Below are 22,532 nucleotides of genomic sequence, written 5' to 3' on the forward strand. Positions count from 1 at the left end.
CTTTACCAGACTCCCATTTCAATTGGTACTGAGAAACTCTGTAAACTTTGGAATGCATTTATGCCGGGGGGCAATTTGTTTGCTACAAAAGTGAATATTCTGCCAAACTGAATCAATGACTTGCCAAGTTCTGTTTTGATATCCAAAGTAGCAAACATTAGTAGGAAACCACTTTGATTTCCTTTTGGTTTTTTTTTAATAATACTGGACTATTCTGGGCCTTGGGTAGGTTTCATATGTAAACCATTATTTTTTTTCAAATAAATATCTGTTGTTACAGATGTGTAATTTCTTACAGCTCCTTTGACAAAAGACTTGAACTTGAATGTGTCTGGAGAAAGAAATGAGTAGTCTTCCCAGAGTATGGGGCCACATTTAAACCTGATTTCCGTTTCATCATCCCAGTTCTGCTAACCTTAATCTCCTTTAATAATTAGCTGCAGGTGAGCTATGAACACCTCACAATGGGGCTTCAGTGGACATTGACTGTTTCCATTTGGCATGCCAAATGCAAAGCACTGCAAACCTGTCTCTCTTGGTTAATTTGTAGAAATTTTTTTTAAAAAAAATTCCAATTATGAATCCACAAGTCTAAACAATGCCAGTGCTAAGAATTCTTTATAGAAAATATATTTCTTGGCCTAAATTCTAAGTAGCAGTGGCACTGAGGACTAGAGAGCAAGATAAAAGTTATGTTTTCCTGCCTTGAGTGGATTTATGAACAACATGTAGAAACATTACTTCCCTTTATTTTCTCACTCTAAGATGAGAGATTTATGTCTGATTTACCAAAGCAATTAGCAATGAGAAAGTTCAATTTTAGTATCTTCACATCTTCACAATGGCTAGCTAGGCCTAGGTAACCCTAAGGTGACAGATGAATATTAATGCCATTTTTGGTGTGTCTCCTGTCTTTAGCTGACCCCCCAGGACCGCTCAGTAAATAACAAGGTATCCCAAATGGAGAGTTCTCCAGTCTTGGTGTGTTTTTGCAAAAGAACAAGCCAGGTTTGCTAAGCGATTGGGCAAACCTAAAGTGAAGGTGAGAGAAAACTCTATTTTTGTAACTTGCCCTCTGTAGAAATCAGACTCTTCCTACAGGGTGATTGAACAAATGTATTCTAATGGGCTTGATTAAAACAGTCTAACAGTCTGGTTTGCGCCCCCATGGGTGGGCCGTTAATTATAATAAGGGTATCTTTTGCTTGGCATCTGTCTGGTTTTTGTATATCTTAGGCACCCCGCCTCCTAAAATTCACTCAGGTGCAGGTACGGGAAATCTCCAGAACCATCTTCAATCAATCGCTCCTCTACCATACTTCCAGTTACCTGCCGACCAGACCCCCTCCCTGCCAGTGAACCATCCCCCTAAGGATTTCAAGCCTGTTCCAGCCTGAAGAAGTTAGAGAGATTTCTTATTACCTCCTTTTATATACCAAAACCACTGGTATATGAGGCTTGCTTGGACAAAATAGTCACCTGGACAAAAGGATGACTGCTGATGAGACAGCAACATTCCTGGGGTCAGAGTTCACTATGCCTCCAGCGAGGAAGACTGAACTTATCCCCCACCCAGAGCCCACGATGCCGGTGAAGCAGAAGAGGTGGCGGCAGGTCTCTGTTCGTGATTCCCAAGTTCTTCAATATTTTCAAGGATGAAAATATTGAATAATAAAGATGCTCAAACTCAGAGTTGGGAAGTAGAAGAGAAAAGAAGAGGAACTCCCCAGGTGGGGAGGAGCTGAGTATAGGACTAAGTTAACTATGGCTCTTTTTGTGAGATTTTTTTAAAAATAGGAAAACAGGGTCTTTGAGTTACAGAGAATGCAGGGAATCTCCAGGGTGGTGGGGCTGGTTTGTCTTTCTGGTCACCTACCTGCCTTGGGTATTGTTCATTATCTTAGTCTCGTGGCTCCTAGTTCTGGGACAGGAGAATAGGGTCCTGAGGAACTCCAGGAATGATAGATAGCACCTTGAGGATGAGGTGTGGTCTGTCAATGGAGAGAAATGGAATTGCTGGTAAGGGGAAAACTGTAGGCTCCCCTCTTGTTGGAAAGGGTAAACTGAGGCTTCCTTTTTCATTCCTCCCTATCAGAAATGAAGCCCTGACTGTCATCAGGAAATGGGGCATCAAATCTATCTGACTTCTTCGTGCTGACTTTTGGGATATCACTCATATAGGGGACTCATGGAATCAGGGAGTCTTAGAAGAGGGATGCCTGGAGGTCTCTAATACTATGCCTCAGTTGTCTGTATTCGTGGTTTCACATTAATGATCAGAAAGACTCAATGTTTCCTTCCAAGCAAAGTACATATAGGAAAGACTGAAATGATTTCACATCTAGGGCCTGACTGTAATATTTGGAGCTCAAAGACTAACTGTATCCTCAGTATAGAGGGTGCTTTTAGGGCCTGGAGTTGAAACACAGCCATGAAGATAGGGGAGAGGATGTCGAGAAGGTTATCTTCTGGTGTCCAGTCATACAACTTACACAGCTCAGCCTAGGTCCTTCGGATTATCAAGCATCACCTAGGCCATCTTTGTGACATTTCATATTGATGATTCTCTTTCTGGCAGCCCATTTTCTGCGCTTGGCCTGCCTGTCTTCCTTGTCATGTTACTTAGAAAATGGGACAAGGGCATGGATATTTCTTTATCATAGAACACATTTTATTTATTCATTCATTTCTGTTAAACATTTCTTAAGAAAAAAACAGAACACAGACAGAGACTGAAAGTTATTAGAGCGTATTCTTGTCCTTTTGAGGGGATCTTTTCTGATAAAGCAATTACAGATTAACAAGACCCCACTAAAAATAACTTTAAACAGAGCCTAAGTTCCTAAACCAAACCCATTGTGTGCCTTAAAGGGTGTGGCTGATTTTACTCTGGATTCTAACTGGGAGTTTTATTTCCCTCCATGGACCAAGAATATGGGTTTTTAACACCAAAACCATGTCTCTGAAATGAAGCATGGTTTTCTCTCCACCTTTACAATCAACAGTGGATTATTTGTCTCTAATAAACATCTTTATTTTGCATTGGCACAGTAAAAACTGAAATAGTAACTTTTAACATTAGTTTAAGTTACAAGATGGCTTTTCTCATGAAGTATTTGGGTTGTATTTTCCAATTGCAGGCCTCAGACTAGTCTATTTCAGTTTGCATAACCCCAAAGGGTCCTTCTTCTGGGTCTTGAAGGTGATGCAGACTCCACTTCCGCCATTCTCTTCTGATTAGTGGCTGTCTCTCTAAGACATTGGCCTCGTACCAATGTGCCTTTTGAGCTCTTAGGCTCTCCCATGTTGTAGCCAGAGTGGCACAACACTGGCCGGGGGTCACTTGATGAAACCCATATTTGGGGGGTATTAGGATTTAAGGCCAATCTTGTAGCAACTGAAGCTCAATTCAAGATGACAAATGTTTAGGGATCTGTAAATCCCACCTGCTACTTTGGGTATTGATGTTCATAGTGCTCCCCTTGAGGTTTCCAAGTATACAAGTGGCACTTTATTACTCTATTAATAGAGTAACAAATAAACAACTTTACAATCTTTCAGTAAGATATCCCATTTTACTAGATCTAAGCAAAATAATATTGCCACAGAGGATTAAATATGTTAAAGAGGTTAAGAAGAGAAAAACAAGCTGTCCACTCTTACCATAGATGTAGTTTACCCATTTTCTATGGGTCCTCTCAAAAAAAGCATTAGCCAAAATCTGGAAACAACACACCCAAGTGCCCTAGAACAGATGACTGGTTAAAGAAACTTTGGTGCATCTACACAATGGAATACTATGCAGCTGTTAGAAGAGATGAAGTCATGAAATTTGCTTATAAATGGATAGACATAGAGAGTATCATGCTGAGTGAAATGAGTCAGAAATAGAGGGACAGACATAGGACTGCACTCATTTGTGGAGTATAAAACAACATAACATGAAGCTGACACCTAAAGATAGTAGATACAAAGGACAGATAGATTGCTCCATTGCTGGAAGCCTGCCTCATGAGCAAAGGGGAGAAGGCAGCTGGAATAGAGAAGGGATTACTAAGAAAATGATGGCTTGAGGAATCAGTCGGGATGGGAGGTGTGTGCTGAAAGTAGATAAAGGACCAAACATGATAACTCTGTGTCTGCATTGCAAACCATACTGCCCCAAAGTATAGAGAGAGTGTGGGGAATATTATCTTCCATGGAGACAGGGGGTGGGTAGGAAAGAGGTGAGTATGCAGGGGAAATTGGTGGTAGGGAATGTGCACTAGTGGAGGGATGGGTGTTTGATCATTGTGTGATTGTAATCCAAACATGAAAGCTTGTAACTATCTCACGGTGATTCAACAAAATTTAAAAAAAAATCTGTAGAGATAGAATATACAGTTTAACAATGTCATATTTAATTAATTTAGTCCCCTAAAAACCTTGATTTTTCATCTAATTATCTAAGTGAACTGTAACAGGAGTCCAGACCATCCATCTAATCCCTAATATATTTTCATAGATCTTGCCAAAAAGATGCTAGAACAATTCTGCTGATATAATTTAAAGATATAAGGAGATCTTTAGATAAAAATCCAGTTTGATCTATACTCCTTATAATCACATCTCACAGGTTTAACCTTGTTTTACCAAACTTAACACAGCCTGATCCCTCAAGAAGTTTGGACACAAGTTGTTAATCATTATCTCATTAACATAACAAAACTATATTTTGCAGCACTCTTTCAAAATTATTAAGCCAGTTCTATAGATGTCCAAAGGGCATACAATGCCCACAATTAAAGATCTTGTATTACTCTTTCCAATAGTTCACTTCATATTAGGGATTATGAGTAAAGGTAAAGGTAAAGGCCCTCCCGTTGTTCATCGATTTGCTCAGAGAGGGCCCAGTAACGTCTCCATTGGAGTTTTTGTTGTTACTGTGTTGGGCATATCGAATACATCACGGGCGGCTTGCCAGGCTCTGCCATGTGGGCGAGATACTCTCGGTAGCTTGCTGGGCTCTCCAAGAGGGGCGGAGGGATTGAACTCGCGTAGGCCATGTTGGCTGCATGCAAGGCAAACGTCCTACCGCTGTGCTATCGCTCCAGCATGGGTGGTTCAGTGGTAGGAATTATGGGATCATACATAAAGTTCAACATAATGAACAAGTATTTATACGATCTCAATAATAGCATATACTGGGTGGGGCTGGAGTGATAGCACAGCGGGTAGGACATTTGCCTTGCACATGGCCGACCCAGTTCAATTACCAGCATCCCATATGGTCCCCCAAGCAATGCAAGGAGTGATTTCCAAGTGTAATAGTCAGGAGTAGTCCCTGAGTATTGCCGGGTGTGACCCAAAGAGCAAAACAATCAAATCAAACAAACAAAAAGAACATATACTGGGCAAGTTAGCAACATAGTCTGAAAAAAAATAATTGTTGTCACTTCCCATATTTTTCACCTAATTTTCCATATTCAAAAGCCACTAAAGCCAAAGGGGCTATTTCTAGATGCTTGAATGTAAAGTGGCTCACTTTTTTGTCTTCAGTAAGAAGGACTGAATCTGCTCTGGAATTCCAGCACAAAATTCTAATATCTTTTAAACTTTTTTTTTTTCAATTATACAATGATCAGATACCCATCCCTCCACCAGTGCCCATTTTCCACCACCATGGATAATATCCCTCCCACCCCCATCCCCCCATCCCCCCTGTCTCTGTGGCAGGGCAATCCCCTGTGTTCTCTCTCTCCTTTTGGGTGTTGTGGTCTGCAAAAGAGGCATTGAGTGGCAAACATGTTCAGTCCATACTCTACTTTCGACATGCATCTCCCCTCCTGGGAGGATCCTCCAAACATACTTTATTTGGTGCTCCCTTCTCTATCTGAACTGCCCTTTCCTCTAGGATACCTGGCTGGCCTCTAAGTTATGGAGTAATCCTCCTGGTGCTGATCTCAGCTATTCTTGGGTATTAATCTCATACTTTGTTACTTTATATCCCCCAGATGAATGCAATCTTTCTATGTCTATCCCTCTCTTTCTGACTCATTTCGCTTAGCATGATACTTTCCATATTGTACCACTTGTATGTAAATTTCATGACTTCATCTTTTCTAAGAGCTACATAGTACTCCATTGTGTAGATGTACCAAAGTTTCTTTAACCAGTCATCTGTTCTTGGGCATTCAGGTTTCTTCCAGTTTCTGGCTATTGTAAAGAGCGCTGCAATGAACAAACAAGTGCAGATGTCACTTCGACTATACATTTTTGCCTCTCTGGGATATATTCCCAGGAGTGGTATTGCTGGGTCAAATGGGAGCTCAATTTCTAATTTTCTGAGAATCGTCCATACTGTTTTCCAGAAGGGCTGAACCAGTGGACATTCCCACCAACAGTGAAGGAGTGTCCCTTTCTCGCCACATCCACGCCAGCATCGGTTGCTTTTGTTCTTTTGGATGTGGGCCAGTCTCTGAGGTGTGAGATGGTATCTCATTGTGGTTTTGATCTGCATCTCCCTGATGATTAATGATGTAGAGCATTTTCTCATGTGCTTTTTTGCCATTCGGATTTCTTCTTTGAGAAAGTTTCTGTTCATTTCATTGCCCCATTTTTGGATGGGGTTGGATGTTTTCTTCTTGTGGAGTTTAACCAGTATTTTGTATATCCTGGATATCAACCCCTTGTCAGATGTGTATTCGGTGAATATCCTTTCCCATTCTGTAGACTGTCTTTGTATTTTGGTCACTGTTTCTTTGGAGGTGCAGAAGCTTCTTAGTTTAAGATAGTCCCATTTATCTATCTCTGTTTTCACTTGCTCGGCCAGTGGCGTGGCATCTTTGAAGATACCATTAGCTTCAATGTCATGGAGGGTTTTGCCAACTTTATCTTCAATGTACCTTATGGTTTCGGGTCTGATGTTGAGGTCTTTAATCCATTTTGATCTTACTTTTGTACATGGTGTTAGGCAGAGTTCTGAGCCTATTTTTTTGCATGTAGCCGTCCAGTGATGCCAACACAATTTATTAAAGAGGCTTTCCTTACTCCACTTCACATTACTTGCACCTTTATCAAAGATTAGATGAGCATATGATTGAGGAGAGATGTCAGTGTATTCAACCCTGTTCCATTGGTCTGCAGTTCTGCCTTTGTTCCAGTACCATGCTGTTTTAATTATTACTGCTTTGTAGTACAGTTTGAAGTTCGGGAGGTTGATTCCTCCCATTTTCTTTTTCCCAAGAATTGCTTTAGCTATTCGTGGGGGCTTATTGTTCCATATAAATTTCAAGAGTGTTTGCTCCATTTCTTTGAAGAATGTCATGGGTATCCTTATAGGGATTGCATTGAATTTATACAATGCTTTTGGTAGTATTACCATTTTGACAATGTTAAGTCTCCCGACCCATGAGCAGGGGATATCTTTCCATTTCCTCATGTCCTCTTTTATTTCCTGAAGTAGCGTTTTGTAGTTTTCTTTGTACAGGTCCTTTACTTCCTTAGTTAAGCTGATTCCTAGGTACTTGATTTTCTGGGGCACAATTGTGAATGGGATTGTTTTTTTCATGTTGCTTTCTTCTCTCTCACTGTTTGCGTATAGGAAAGCCATGGACTTTTGGGTATTGATTTTATAAACTGCAACTTTACTATACGAGTCTATTGTTTCTAGGAGTTTTTTGGTGGAAGTTATTGGGTTCTCTAAGTAGAGTATCATATCATCTGCGAATAGTGAGAGCTTGATTTCTTCCTTTCCTACCTGAATGCCCTTAATATCTTTTTCCTGCCTAATCGCTATTGCAAGTACTTCCAGTACTATATTGAACAGCAGTGGAGAGAGTGGGCATCCCTGTCTCGTCCCTGATCTTAGAGGGAAGGCTCTCAGTTTTTCCCCATTGAGGATGATGCTTGCTGTAGGCTTGTGGTAGATGGCTTTAATTATGTTGAGGAAGGTCCCCTCTATACCCATTTTGGCTAGGGTTTTCATCATAAAGGGGTGCTGGATCTTATCAAATGCTTTCTCTGCATCTATTGATATGATCATATGCTTTTTATCTTTTCTTTTGTTGATATGGTGGATTATGTTGATTGATTTCCGAATGTTAAACCATCCTTGCATCCCTGGGATGAATCCTACTTGGTCATGGTGTATGATCTTTTTGATGAGTAGTTGGATTCTATTTGCTAGTAGTTTGTTGAGGATCTTTGCATCTGTGTTCATCAGGGATATCGGCCTGTAATTCTCTTTCTTTGTGGTATCTCTGTCTGCTTTTGGTATCAGTGTGATATTTGCTTCGTAGAAACTGTTCGGAAGTGTTTTTGATATTTCAATTTCGTGGAAAAGCTTAAAGAGCATCGGGAGTAAGTCCTCTTTAAAGATTTGGAAGAATTCACTAGTGAATCCATCCGGGCCAGGACTTTTGTGCTTGGGGAGACTTTTTATTACCATTTCAATTTCCTTGATGGTGATAGGTCTGTTCAGGTATTCCAGGTCTTCTTGGTTCAGCCTTGGGAGTCTGTAGGAGTCTAGGAATTTATCCATTTCCTCGAGGTTTTGATGTTCCGTGGCATAAAGCTTCTCAAAGTACTCCCTGAGGATCCTCTGAATTTCTGTGGTTTCTGTTGTAATGACCCCCTTTTCATTTCTGATTCGGTTTATTAGGGTTTTCTCTCTCCCTTTCTTTGTGAGTTTTGCTAGAGGCTTATCGATCTTGTTAATTTTCTCGAAGAACCAGCTCTTGGTTTCATTGATCTTTCGAATTGTTTTTTGGGTTTCCATCTCATTAATCTCTGCTCTGAGTTTTATTATTTCGTTTCTCCTGTTCGGGTTGTGCTCCTTTTTTTGGTCCTTCTCCAAGCTCTTAAGCTGTGAGGTTAGGTTACTTATGTGTGCTCGCTCCTCCTTCCTGAGGAATGCTTGTAGAGCTATAAACTTTCCTCTTAACACAGCCTTTGCTGTGTCCCATAAGTTTTGGTAACTCGTGTTCTCATTTTCATTCGTTTCTAGGAATCTTTTGATTTCCTCTTTGATTTCCTGTCTAATCCACTGGTTGTTCAATAGTGCACTGTTTAATTTCCAGGTGTTTGATTTAGTTTTCTGTTTTTGTGTGTGATTTACTTCTAATTTCAGCGCATTATGGTCTGAGAAGATTGTTGATACAATCTCTACCTTCTTAATTTTATGGAGGCATGTTTTGTGGCTCAGCATGTGGTCTATCTTGGAGAATGTTCCATGTACGCTTGAGAAGAATGTGTATTCAGCTTTTTGTGGATGAAGTGTCCTGTATATATCTATTAAGTCCCTTTCTTCCATTGTTTCCCTCAGATGAAGTATGTCCTTGCTAAGCTTGAGTCTGGTTGATCTATCAAGAGGTGACAAAGCAGTGTTGAAGTCTCCCACTAGTATTGTGTTGCTATTGATGTCTTTTTCCAAATCTATGAGTAGTTGTTTTAAGTACTTTGCTGGTCTCTCATTAGGTGCATATACATTTATTATTGTAAGTTCTTCCTGTTGTACAGATCCTTTGATCAATAAGAAATGGCCTTCACTGTCTCTTATGACCTTCCTCACTCTGAAATCGATGTGGTGTGATATAAGGATGGCTACCCCAGCTTTTTTATGGGAGCTGTTTGCCTGTAGGATTGTTTTCCAGCCTTTGACTCTGAGTCTGTGTTTGCTTTGACTATTGAGATGCGTTTCTTGCAGGCAGCAGAATGTTGGGTTCAATTTTCTAATCCATCCTGCCACTCTATGTCTTTTAATTGGTGCGTTTAGCCCATTGACATTGAGAGAGATTATTGTTATGGGATTTTGTCCCATTGTTCTGTTAAAGTTTGGTGTATTTGAGGGGCCTTTCTTGCCTTAAAGTAGCCCATTTAGTTGTTCTTGTAACCATGGTTTTGAGTCTATGAAGTTCCTGAGCTGTTGTTTGTCTGTGAAACTGTGTGTTGTTCCTTCTATTATGAATGAGAGTCTTGCTGGGAAAAGTATTTTTGGGGAGGCATTTATTTCATTGAGTTTTTTTACTATGTCCCACCACTGTTTTCGGGCCATGAGGGTTTCATCAGAAAAATCAGCTGTGAATTTTAAGGATGCTCCTTTGTAAGAGATTTCTTTCTTCGATCTTGCTGCTTTCAGAATTTTGTCTCTGTCTAAGGTTTTGGTCATTTTGATCAGAATGTGTCTTGGGGTATTTTTATTCGGATTTCTTCTAGCTGGTACCCTTCGGGCCTCCTGAATGTGGTCACAAGTTTTCTTCAGCTCTGGAAATGTTGTAGCAATGATTTCTTTGACAGTTTCTTCTTCATCGAGGTTTTCTTCCTGTCCCTCTGGGACTCCAATAATTCTTATGTTACCCCTCTTGGCTTCATCACGATCTTCTCTTGCCATCTGTTCCCGAATTGTGAGTCTCTTTTCCATTTTCTGCTCTTTTCTGGAGAGTCTCTGAACTTCATCTTCGAGTTCACTGATTCTGTTCTCAGCCGCTGTTACTCTGCTGCTGAGGCCTTCCACTGAGCTTTTCAATTTGCCTACGAGATTTTTCAGGTCTGACATTTCTGATTGCATTTTCCTCATTTCTGCCTTCAGATCCTCTTGTCTTCTATTGGCATTGCTTTCCATTGTTTCTTTTAATTCCCTAAGCATGCTAAGTAGCTCCCTCCTGAATTCCTTGTCAGAGAGGTTGTCTAACACTACAGTACTGTTGGTGTCATCTGGGCTAGACTCTTCAATATGAAAGTTTGGTGGGCTTTTGCGTTGCTTTACCATTGTGAGAGGTGTGGTTTAGTCCTTCACATTCACTGTTACTATTCTGCTTGATATGCAGTGTGAGTTAAGATAGGCTTATGAGTTATTGGCTACTGTGTTTCTAGTGGCTGAGATAATATAGAGAAACAGTTCCTGGCACTGGGCGGAACAGTTCCTGGCACTCCGGAAACAGTTCCTGGCACTGGGCGAGGAGTTGGGAAGGTCTCCTGTTGGAATTGGAGCCGTTCAGCTTTGTTGCCCAGAGCTGGGCCTCTGTGCTCGTCCCACGCAGATCAGGGGTTGAAAACCGGCTGTCTAGGGGCTGTTTCTAGCTGCGCATGCCCAGAAAGGAACCCAGGCCCTTGGGGGCGGGCTGTACCTGTTGGAATTGGAGCAGTTCAGCTTTGTTGCCCAGAGCTGGGCCTCTGTGCCCGTCCCACGCAGATCAGGGGTTGAAAACCCTCTTTTAAACTTTTACCAAGGCACAATACTGTGGCTTCAGACTATCAGACTGAGGTCTGAGATTATCTCATTATTAACTCTTCTAAATTGCTCTAGAAATTTAAGCTACCAAAAATCTCAGAGATCGAATAAAGCACTCATAGGATAAAAGTTTTGCAACCAAGTTTTATAATTCTAGAAACTCTTATTTTAAACTAAACCATTACTCTTTGAACCTGATTTTATATACCACAATTATTTAAACTCACAAGATTTTCCAGATCAATTCTAATAATCCAGTACAGAAACAAAACAAATATGTACATTTAGACAAACCAGCATAAGAAAACATTTGAGGGGGCTGGAGTGATAGTACAGTGGGTAGGGTGTTTGCTTTGTATGCGGCCAACCTGGGTTCATTTCCCAGCATCCCATATGTTCCCCCGAGCACCACCAGGAGTAATTCCTGAGTGCAAAGCCAGGAGTAACCCCTGTGCATCGCCGGGTGTGACCCAAAAATTTAAAAAAAAGAGAGAAAACACTTGAACCACTAATTTCATGAAACATGAGAAAACCTTCTTTGACTTACTTTCAATAATTCTTTTACCTTAGTTATTTGCAAAACAGCCTAATTTCTCATTAAAATTGGCCAAGGCATATAAGATAAAGACCTGCAACCTCACAGAGTTCTTGTCTCACTTGAACTGCAGGCCCTAGTTCTGCAGCCCTTTGAGACAGTATCGGTTCTGAAGCTCAAAAGAATTTCAGGTGGTAGGAACCATTTAACATTCTCCAATAAGATACTTAGATTGAGAACTTCAATTTCTGAATAGGCTCTATGTTCTGCTTAGAAATTGTTCAGATTAATCCTATCCTAAGATCCAAAAGCACCTAAACTTTTAAATTATTGGGTTGCATAGTGTTCTGAACTCTGGTGGTGTTCAGCTTACCCAGGTCTAAGAATTTCAACTTCTGATTTCACCCTGTCTTGAACATTCCAGTGTTCCACACTCAGACAGACAGGCAGACAAATTGACTAGAAACATCACATACATGTGCATACCTATACAGTTGATTGATTTATCTGACCCTTCAAAAATGGCAGGAAGAAAACTGATGGACTGAGAAAGGAAGAGGCAGTATTCAGGATAAAATTGGCCCTGTCTGGTGTTTCAGAACCTTGATCCCCATTTTCCAGCCTGACTAGACTGTATCCTGCTTGTTAAAAATGGGTCAAGAAAGTGCTTTTGTTAATATAAAGTCGGCAAATTAAACGATGACAAAGTTGTGGTAAACCTGTCGAATGTTACTGTTTTGGGCTTTCCTAGTTAGAATTTTCTTATCACACATTGGGATAGGCTGCCTTAACAACACACTGTTAATCATATGATCCTGCATTTTCCTGCCTCCTCTGGTTTGATAATCCTAATATTTTTTTTTATGTACAAAGATATAGCTGAAAAGAAAATGTCTTGTAATGCAGGCTGTCATTCACTGGCCATCTTACCCCGTGCTCTAGTTTATATTCAGGCCATATAGTGTTACAAAGGTCAGCAAGACTCGCCCTATTTAAACTAATTAGAAACTCTTCCAATGCTTTTAATAGGCAACTAAAAGGGGATTGGAATATTTGGGTCTAGAAATAGAATCGTCCATATTTCATTAGCAATAACCTAAGTAAAAGAAAAAACCTAGAACAGGATAGTTCCTTGGCAAAACTTTTCTCCAGATCTCTCACCTTGGCCTCTCCAGAAGGGACTCAAACCCTTTGTGTATTGGTCTCTCACTGTGCAAGAGAACGAAAGTTAGGCAGTCAAGTAAAATACAAGGAATAGAGAATTGGCCTTTGAGGACAGAAAGCTCAGACTATCCAGAGGATTCCACAGACTCTCCAGGTAATGGGAACTTCTGCTGTGTCCAGCATTTCTTTCTTTTTTTTTTTTCTTTTTGAGTCACACCCGGCAATGCACAGGGGTTACTTCTGGCTCTACACTCAGGAGTTACATCTGGCGGTGCTCGGGGGATCATATGGGATGGTGGGTGTCAAACCCCGGGTGGGCTGCATGCAAGGCAAACGCCCTACCCGCTGTGCTATTGCTCCATCCCCTGCATTTCCATTTTTTAAGTCCCCAAATAATAGAGATCTCCCAGAATTTTTAATCCCCACTATTGTTACTCCAGTGCTAGAGGGTCTGATGTTCAGTGTGGCCCAAGGAAAAGAAAGAATTAGCTTTTATTTATTTGTCTATTTATTTATTTATTTATTTATTTTCAGACTGAACAGAACGGGTCAGAGGGAGAGAGGATGAGTAACTACCTGGTGCTCGCCCGGCAGGACTCCTGGGCGTCTTAAGGTTCCCTTGGCACTGGATTGCAGGTCTGAGCATCCTGCCAGGTTGCCCCCTTGCACTGCAAGTCTCTTTCATGAGTTGGAGTCCACTCAGACCCAGTAGCAGAAGCCGTGGGGCCTTACTCAGTCACTCTCTGGTCACTCACTCACATGTTCAGAATTCACACCAAAGGTGAAAGGAAAAGAAACTGCGCCAGCACACTTGGATCTTGATGGAGCCTCCAAATTGCTTTGGCGTAAGCTGCGAATGAACAGAGAAAGCGAGCTCAGGATGGGAAAGTGAGTTTATTAAAGGTTCAGCGCTGAGGACCCCAAGTTGAAAGAGAAAGTGACTTGCAGCCCCTTTTGCTGAGTGTGTCTTTCTTTTTATTTTCTGAGTGAATTATATCCTACAAAAGGAAAAAAAAAGAATATTTCCTAGCCGTCAGATGCTCCCCGCAAAAGTCTGTGTCAGTGTCTCTTACTCATTCGGTGTGGCCTTAATGTGTCTCTTCCTATGCACCCCTGTTCATCTGGTGGGCCCCTATTCCAGCTGACTAGGGCCATACAGAGGAAAAACTGGTCCTCCTTTCTCTGGCTAAGCTTTAGGTTGTTTCAGTGCCTCAGTTCTCATTGCAGTTTAATAACTCTCATTACATTGTTTCTTATTTGTCATTACAAGCATCACCGAGAGTACTCTCTTAGATGTTTCCCCACCAAAAACTTACTATTTAAGAGAGATCCTAATTTTTAAAAATTTAATTTGGGGCACCACAATGGTGTTCCTTACCACTGGATTTGTGCTGAGATATATCTCCTGGTGGTGTTTGAAGAACATAAGTAATGCTGAGGACCATTTATTTCTCAGACCCAAGATGGATTGTGAATCGAATCAGAAAAAAAAATGTGAAGATGGTTCGCATAGAGAAGTCTACTCTGTGAAAAGGAAAGCAAATTCTAATATCCCCCCAAATACTTCGTTTAAGATATTTAACAGAATCTGCATAATGTCTGAACTTAGCACAATAACCAATTACTCAGCACAATACCTTAGAGTAAGTAGATAGTGCAATTTTCAAATTTTATTCCTCATACCTTCCTTGAAAAATATTGTGTTATCTATCCAGTTTTGGAATCTCCAACATTCTTCCTGCTGAGTGGCCTGTTACTCTTATCACTAAGACTTCACTTATTTTTTTACACATATTAAAAAAGCATCCACCCCGCATGTTTTCTCTGATACCCAGGCAGAGTAGAGCATCTTCCACTCTCCATGGTCGAAGGTGTGACTGGCATGTTGACTCTAGGAATGGTCTGTCTTTCCTATGGGAAAGTAATGTATATATCTTCTTTTTCAATCTTTGATAAGCAAGAACACACAGCGTTTTCCAACTTAAGTGTCTCCTTTTTCTATCAATGTTCACTCAGTTAAGTGAAATTTCAGGGATCTAATGAGTCACAGAATGATAGTATTTAGATACAAGGAATGGAAGGGGCAGGACAACTCAAGAAGGTCGATTGAACTTTGTTCAAAATTATGAAGCTTCAGATATCATGAAGTGAATATATACACCAAGACTTGACCAAGACTTGATGTGTAGTTGGCCAGTTAGTCAACAATCTATTTTGACTATGCATTTTAGGATATTATTGTGTAATGTCTTAGATATTTTAAGTAAAATTTCATCATAGATCCCAAAACAGAAAATCCATTAATTTGAAAACAATTTTAATTTTATTTATTCTGCATTTTGTTTTATCTAAGGACCACAGCTGACATTGCTCAGGGCTTGTTCCTTGCTCTGGGATCACTCCTGAAGAGACTCAGGAGACTATATGGGATGTTGGGGATTAACCTGGGTTGACCAAGTACAAAGCAAGCATCCTATCCACTGTGCTATTTTTCTAGTCCCTCAAAGTCCTGTAAAATAGTATACCAAGACTTAAACTAACTTAACTGTTGATATGTTAATATGTGACATTTCAAATTTGTACTTAAAACTGTTGTCAGGGTTGAACATGGTAACCAGTTCCAAGGTGTACTGTGGGACCTGGGTTAAAATGATGAAGATATACATCCCTTCACTGAACACATTTCCCTAGTGACATAAAAAGAAACATGAAAATTAGATGAAATATATATATATAATATTACACTTTTTAGTTCAGAACACAAATTATAAATAAAATAAGATAGAATAGTAGGAAGTGTGAAGACTTGAGAAGGTCATTCCTTGCAAACATTTCTGTTTAGTGTTCCACTAAGAGAGTGACACAAAACTCAAATTGTCACAAGAAGGGAACTATGCCCAGATCCTGTGGATAGATAGGTAAAATGATGTTCTTTTTCATGAAGAATTATAACTTTGAAGCACATTTTTAAAAAACATAAACTTACACACATATATGATAAATTTATATTCATAGATCTATGTCAAAATGATGTTGAAACTGTGAGCAGACAAAGTGCAACTGTTTACATGGTTTCTGTGCAGTTCTGGGTTTTGTTTGCTATAAATTCAGGGCCAGAGAGCCCCAATTCTGCCAGCACTTCTGTCTGTCCGTACAATTGTGAAACATCTGTTGCAACAGAGCTCAGTGATAGCATTTGGACTTTGCTTAGTGTAAATAGTCATACACTTATTAAACTCACTTATATTCTTGTCCCATTTGCCTAGAACAATTGCAGAAATCTTGAAAGGTCCAGAGAAGACTCCTAAATTAAGCTTACTGTACTCAAACACTAGTTTTTTGTTTTTTCTTTTTTACACAACAGTGCTTATGGGGTCACTTCTGGAGAGGCTTGAGGGCGCATGTGAGGTGTTAGAGATCAAACCCAGTTAGTAATTGACTGCAATACAAGACAATCCTATACTGCTTCTCCAGCCCACTGTGTAAACACTCTTTCCATGAGTAGTCCATTGAGTAGTCCATGTAGTCAGTTAACATATTGAAATGAATGCAATCCCCACACTTTTAATGATAAATAATTATTTTTCACCCTTTGCTGTGCAATTGCAGAAATTTAAAAGACTTAAACATTATGAAAATCCATTAAATTTTTTCAACCATTCTACTTCAGATATTCAAAGTTATTGAAAATGCTGTTAGAAGGAGTTGTGTTTGTTTGTTTGGGTGCTGGGCCACACCCAGTGATGCTCAGGACTTGCTCCTGGTTCTTCTCTCAGAGATCATTCCCTGCAGGTCTGGGGGGGCCTTGTGGATGCTGGGGATCGAATCTGGACTAAAAGTAAGTCTACCCATTGCACTATCATTCTGGAAAGTGCTCTTAGAGTTTTAATGAAATGAAACTCTAACTTCCTGTGCCCCCATTTAGCATGTCAATAATACAAAGAAAAACAGATCTATAAGAGGCATCTATTTCATGACCACCAAATAATTAGCCATCTTAGGTTGCTCACAATAGGCTGGCCCAGCTTCCAGTGCCCTGCAGACTGAAGCTGGCCCATCTCATTTAACTTTTTATCCAGCTGGAATTTGAAATTCTATTATGCTTCCCTGTCAAAGCTAGTTGGTTAGCAATCTTTGTCTTGGACTATTATTTCTAATCAACAATTTTTTACAAATCAGGAAACCAACATGCAGACATCTGCAAAACATCACACTATGCAAAAATCTACTTAAAGAATGCAAAGAAAGCTATTTAAAAGTCTTCTGACTCCCAGAATGCAATAATCATTCTCCTCCATTACTTGGCCTAGTGAATTAAACACACACACACACACACACACACTCACAGTTAGTTTGGTAAAATATAGTTAATACTTTATACTATTCCATATTTTGAAAGAATAAAAAAAAATTTTCCTTTTGGTTTTGCAACCAGAAGTGCTCAGAGATTGCTCTGCCCTCTGGGATCACTCTTGGTGGTGCTCTCAAAAGACCATGAGGATGGAACCTGGGTTGACTGCATGTAAGGGAAGCACTTTATTTAACTTATAATATTTCTGGACCCCCAAAATCATATTATAGAAATTTATGGTATGCATTCACTAAGCATGAAAGCAAAATGTGGTACAAAAAAAACTAAGTAGATAAATAGAACAGAGCAAAAGAAAAGTGGATGTAGAAAAGATAAGAGCTTGGGATGAAAGGAGATTATTTTGTTTTTGTTTTGTTTTAAAATGGGGGCTACATCTGGAAATGTTTGAGACAACTCTTGGCTCCGTATTCAGGGTCACTCTTAGGAGGGCTGAGTGAAATATACAGGGTTACCAGATGAAAGCCAGGTCAGCAGATACAAGGCAGATGCCCTACCTACTGTACTATAGCTCCGGTAAATGAGATTCTTTCCATTCAATTCTTTCAAACACGAATCTGGACAAGTCTATATAGAGTGGCAAGACTGACATTTTATATTTCTAGTAACTACTGCAAAGATGGATTTTAATTAGCATACAATTTACTGTTTCATTAAAATAAAATATATCAGTGATTCCAGAAATCTACACATTCCTGGTGAGAAAATAAAGGGAAAAGTCCTTTGTTCTGATGTTAAGGACATTGTTTAGTGATTTTCAACTGCTGGTTCTTGGACTGGTGCCGTCAGTGGAAATTTCCAGCTCATTCATGAAAAACTAGTTGTTGTTTAACTGTTTTTGAAAAAGCATTATAATTATTGTTACTGTTAGTATTATTATATTCTTTTGTTATTTTTAGTTGTTGCCAGGAACTCCAGGGAGTTGGGCAGCTGTGAGGTTGCGTTTAAACCCAGGGCATCGAGAACAGATGACTGGTTAAAGAAACTTTGGTAAATCTACACAATGGAGTATTATGTAACTGTTAGAAAAGATGAAGTCATGAAATTTACATATAAGTGGTACTACATGGAAAGTATCATACTAAGCAAAATGAGTCAGAAAGAGAGGGACAGACATAGAAAGATTGCATTCATCTGGGGAACATAAAGTAACAAAATAGGAGACTAACACCCAAGAGTGGCCGAGATTAGTACCAGGAGTTTTGCTCCATGGCTTGGAGGCCAGCCACACATGCTAGAGGAAAAGGCAGCTCAGATAGAGAAGGAAGCACCAAATGAAGGGTGTTGGGAGGATCCTCCCAGGATGGGAGAAACATGCTGAATGTAGACTATAGACCAAATATGATTGCCACTCAATGACTCCTTTGCAAACCACACCACCCAAAAGGAGAGAGAGAACAAAAGAGAATGCCCTGCCACAGAGGTAGGGTGGGATGGGGTTATGGGGTGTGGGAGGGATACTAAGACCCGTGGTTGTGGAAAATGGGCACTGGTGGAGTGATGGGTACATGATCATTGTATAATTGAAACCCAAGCACAAAAATTTGTAAGTCTACAACTGTACCTCATGGTGTTTCACTAATAAAAATTAAATAAAACTATAAATAAGTAAACCCAGGTCATATGCTCTAGCACTTGGAATCACACATCCAGCAACTTTTGTCATTGTGTCACTCAACCCTATCTGCCATAAAAACCAAACTGAGAAACCTGAAAAAAACAAGACACCACAGTGCTGTCTCTGAAACTCTGAGAGAGCCTCAGTTAGCAAACACAAAGAGTTTATGATTATTTCTCTCAATAACATTATACCAATTCAATTTTGCTTTTTAATCAGTTCAAGATTCTTTTATGAACATGTTTGCTTAGCTTCTCAGTTTCTGGCTATTTTCAACTTGACTAACTATAGAAGCTTCATTTTGTTTATTTTGATTTAGGGGCTGTAACTTACTGTTAATAATAGTGTTTCCACCCTACAATGTTCCAACGCGACACCCACCACCAGATCGTTCTTGTGCCTCCACTGACGTCACCAGCTCCCCTTCCACTCAGGGGTGGTACAGATCCTGAGAATCAGCCTACAGAGTTTTTATTTTGTAAGATTAGAGTCCAAAATGAATGCTTAAATTTTATTAAAAGAAGTGGTCTTATTTAAGCCTTAGAAATCAGTGAACTATTTCTCCATTTTCGCTAGTCTATAAAAGATTTAAAACCAACAATTTAGAATATGACTAATGTTAGATAAATGAACGGGTGACTTGCACACTAATGTTATTAACATATATTTTCCTATTATGGTGTATGAATTATCTCAAAATACTTTTTATAGACTAAAGTTTTATCACATCAATTTAGGGGTTTAGAACAGAGTTTCCTACATTGATTTAACAAGGATAATAGAAATAAAGACTAATCTAATCAAATGTTGGTTGTACACAGACTTTGTAGACATAACAAGTTTAATATTGCTCAGTTGTGTAAAATTAGGGGATTTTAATATTAAGAACCATAGAAATTTATCAATGAACCCAAGAAATAAGAATACAAATTGGAAAGTCTTATAATGGAAACTCTACAACTGTCTTCCTCTCATCAGAATCCTGACATCATTCTGCTGATTGTCTCTTTTCTTGCATAGATCATCATTCAAGAAATTCAAGAAGCACAGCAGTTCAACAACAATTAGTGATTGGTGAATGGATATTATCATTGTAGCCCAAAATCCCAAAGGCAAAAATGTTTTTTTCATTGGCAAATTAGGAGTCTCCCATATTAGCCAAATGGGAAATTTGGGCTCATTTGTTTTCTGATCTCTTTTACTGCCACAAATAATAAATCCAACTTTACAAAATGTCTTTATGTTATGTAAGATAACATGGAGAATATAACATTTTCTTGAGTTCTTTAAGATTTGCTAAAAATTTCAATTTCATCATAATTTTTCCCCTAACACCATCAGTCCATACTGAAGTTAATTTCTATGATTTCAGAAGGTTTATCGTTCATAACAACTATCTGAAAAATGTTTTCTTTGTTTCACATCCAGAGGGAAAATTTTATATTCTCCAGAGAGCACTGTATTATGTCTTACTCAGGACAAACGCTGTAAAGTTTTGTGAATCTCAATAATGCTACATAATCAAATTGATTATAATAAAAGCTTTTCCCAATAATGCGTTTAGATAAATAAAACTATTAAACTGCCTGAAATTTTGAGGACTGAAAGAGTTGTGACATATTTTTAATATATAATTAAGAATAAATACTTGGAGGTATAAAGGTAAAGGTAAAGGCCCTCCCGTTGATCGTAGATTTGCTCGAGCGGGCCCAGTAACGTCTCCATTGGAGACTTTGTTGTTACTGTGTTTGGCATATCAAATACTCTCGGTAGCTTGCCGGGCTCTCCGAGAGGGGCGGAGGAATCGAACTCGGGTCGGCCATGTTGGCCGCTTGTAAGGCGAACGCCCTACTGCTGTGCTATCGCTCCAGCTCCTGGAGGTATAACTATTGATAAAGTTTTAAGTAGAAAAGTTATGCAAGTTGTTCCTAATTGATAAAATAGACTCAACTATAATACAAAATTACTAACATGTATTGACCTTACCACATGACAGACATGTCGTCTTATTAAATTCCCTGAACAGTTTAATGAGTTGCTTTTGTCCTTACTATACAGTAGGATGGAAAACACCTTGGAGATTTGAGTGACTTTGTGGTCATTATAGCCAGTAAATGTAGAAACGAGAGCAAAATCTTGAGTTTGATTTCAAGTGCAATCTAAGTCTACCCAGATGGTCATAACAAAATGCTAAAATCTAGGTGGCTTACAAATTATGATCATTTATTTCTAATTATTCTGAAATTGAGTTGTCCAATATACTGGTATATTTGGTATCTGCTAAAACTCAGCTTCATCATTGGTCTTCACGTAAGAGAAAGACTTAAAAGCTCTTTTATGTTTTACGAGAGAGCTCAAATTTTAGCCTGTGCATTTGGGAAGCAAAACGTTAATTCCATTAGGATCACTAATCTCTATATTGTGTTATGCTTCCTTCCCTTAATGAACAAATTAACAGCAATTCATTTCCTTGGTATTATTTCCAACTGATTGAAAACGCATCGTCTATTTGTTGTAGTCAGAGAGACACAGAATGTAAAAGAAAAAAAACTCAAAAACAAATGTATTAAAACACTTTGTGGAGCAATTTCTGGGGTGCTCAGGGAATTCACATTCAGTGAATCACTCCTGGTGGGCTTCATGAAGTGGCAGGGAATAGAACCAAGGTGGGCCGCAACAAGGCAGTCACATTGCCTGTGTGCTATCTATCTAGCCTTTTACACTTCTGTAGAAGTCAATTTTGATGGAATTGTGACTGACTTTAAACAAAAACTTTAAGTCACCTCAGGCTAAAAAGCAATTGTAAAAGAGTCGCAGGCCTGTAAACCATTGATGCTGCCACCAACCAACCAAATGATTTCATTTCACTAAATGAGAAGAACCTTGCTCTTTTATCGATTGCTAAGACCATTTCACACGTCAAGAACATGTTCTCAGTAGCACTGCAAACACACTTCGACCAATAGGTCCCAGCTTTCTTTTAGACAGCACCACTCTCCAGCCTGAGAACGTTTGTCATGCTGACAGCAGAGTTTCATTTTGCATCCAGCAAATATACACAATTGCTGGAGTAGGTTAAAAGGCACAGTTGGGGTCTCTGACCATTTCTGAAAAGTAAACTGGCAAGAATAATTAAGAGAAGAAAAGTATACATATTTGATGGAATTTTTGTCATGTTCGTGGCACTTGTCATAAGAGAATGGAAAACTAAACAACATTTTTTTTCCCAGAGGAAGCAACTGTATTTGTTTTGGGGTCACATCTGAGTGCTCAGGGATTTCTCCTATCCTAGTGTGTAAGGATCATTCCTAGCAGAGTTTGAGATACCATATGGGATGCTAGGATTACCTGTTTCTGTTGTGTTCAAGGCAAGTACTCTAACCACTGTAATAGCTCTTCAGTACCAGGAGGCAACTTTTATACTTTTTAGTAAAGGAAGAAAATTTTGTGGAAAATGTTAGAAGACAAAAATATTTGGATTGAAGGAAGAAAAGTAGATAATGAAAAGTTAACGAGTATGCTGTTAGTTGAACAAGATTTATTGGCTGTATTCTTGTGCTATTTCGGGGATGCATTTGTCTTCAGTGAAATAACTTATTTTGGTCTAGAGAGAAAGTACAGAACTTAAGGTTCTTTC

The sequence above is a fragment of the Sorex fumeus genome, unplaced genomic scaffold (assembly GCF_029834395.1).
Source record: "Sorex fumeus unplaced genomic scaffold, SorFum_2.1 ptg000039l, whole genome shotgun sequence".
In the NCBI taxonomy this organism is placed as follows: Eukaryota; Metazoa; Chordata; class Mammalia; order Eulipotyphla; family Soricidae; genus Sorex; species Sorex fumeus.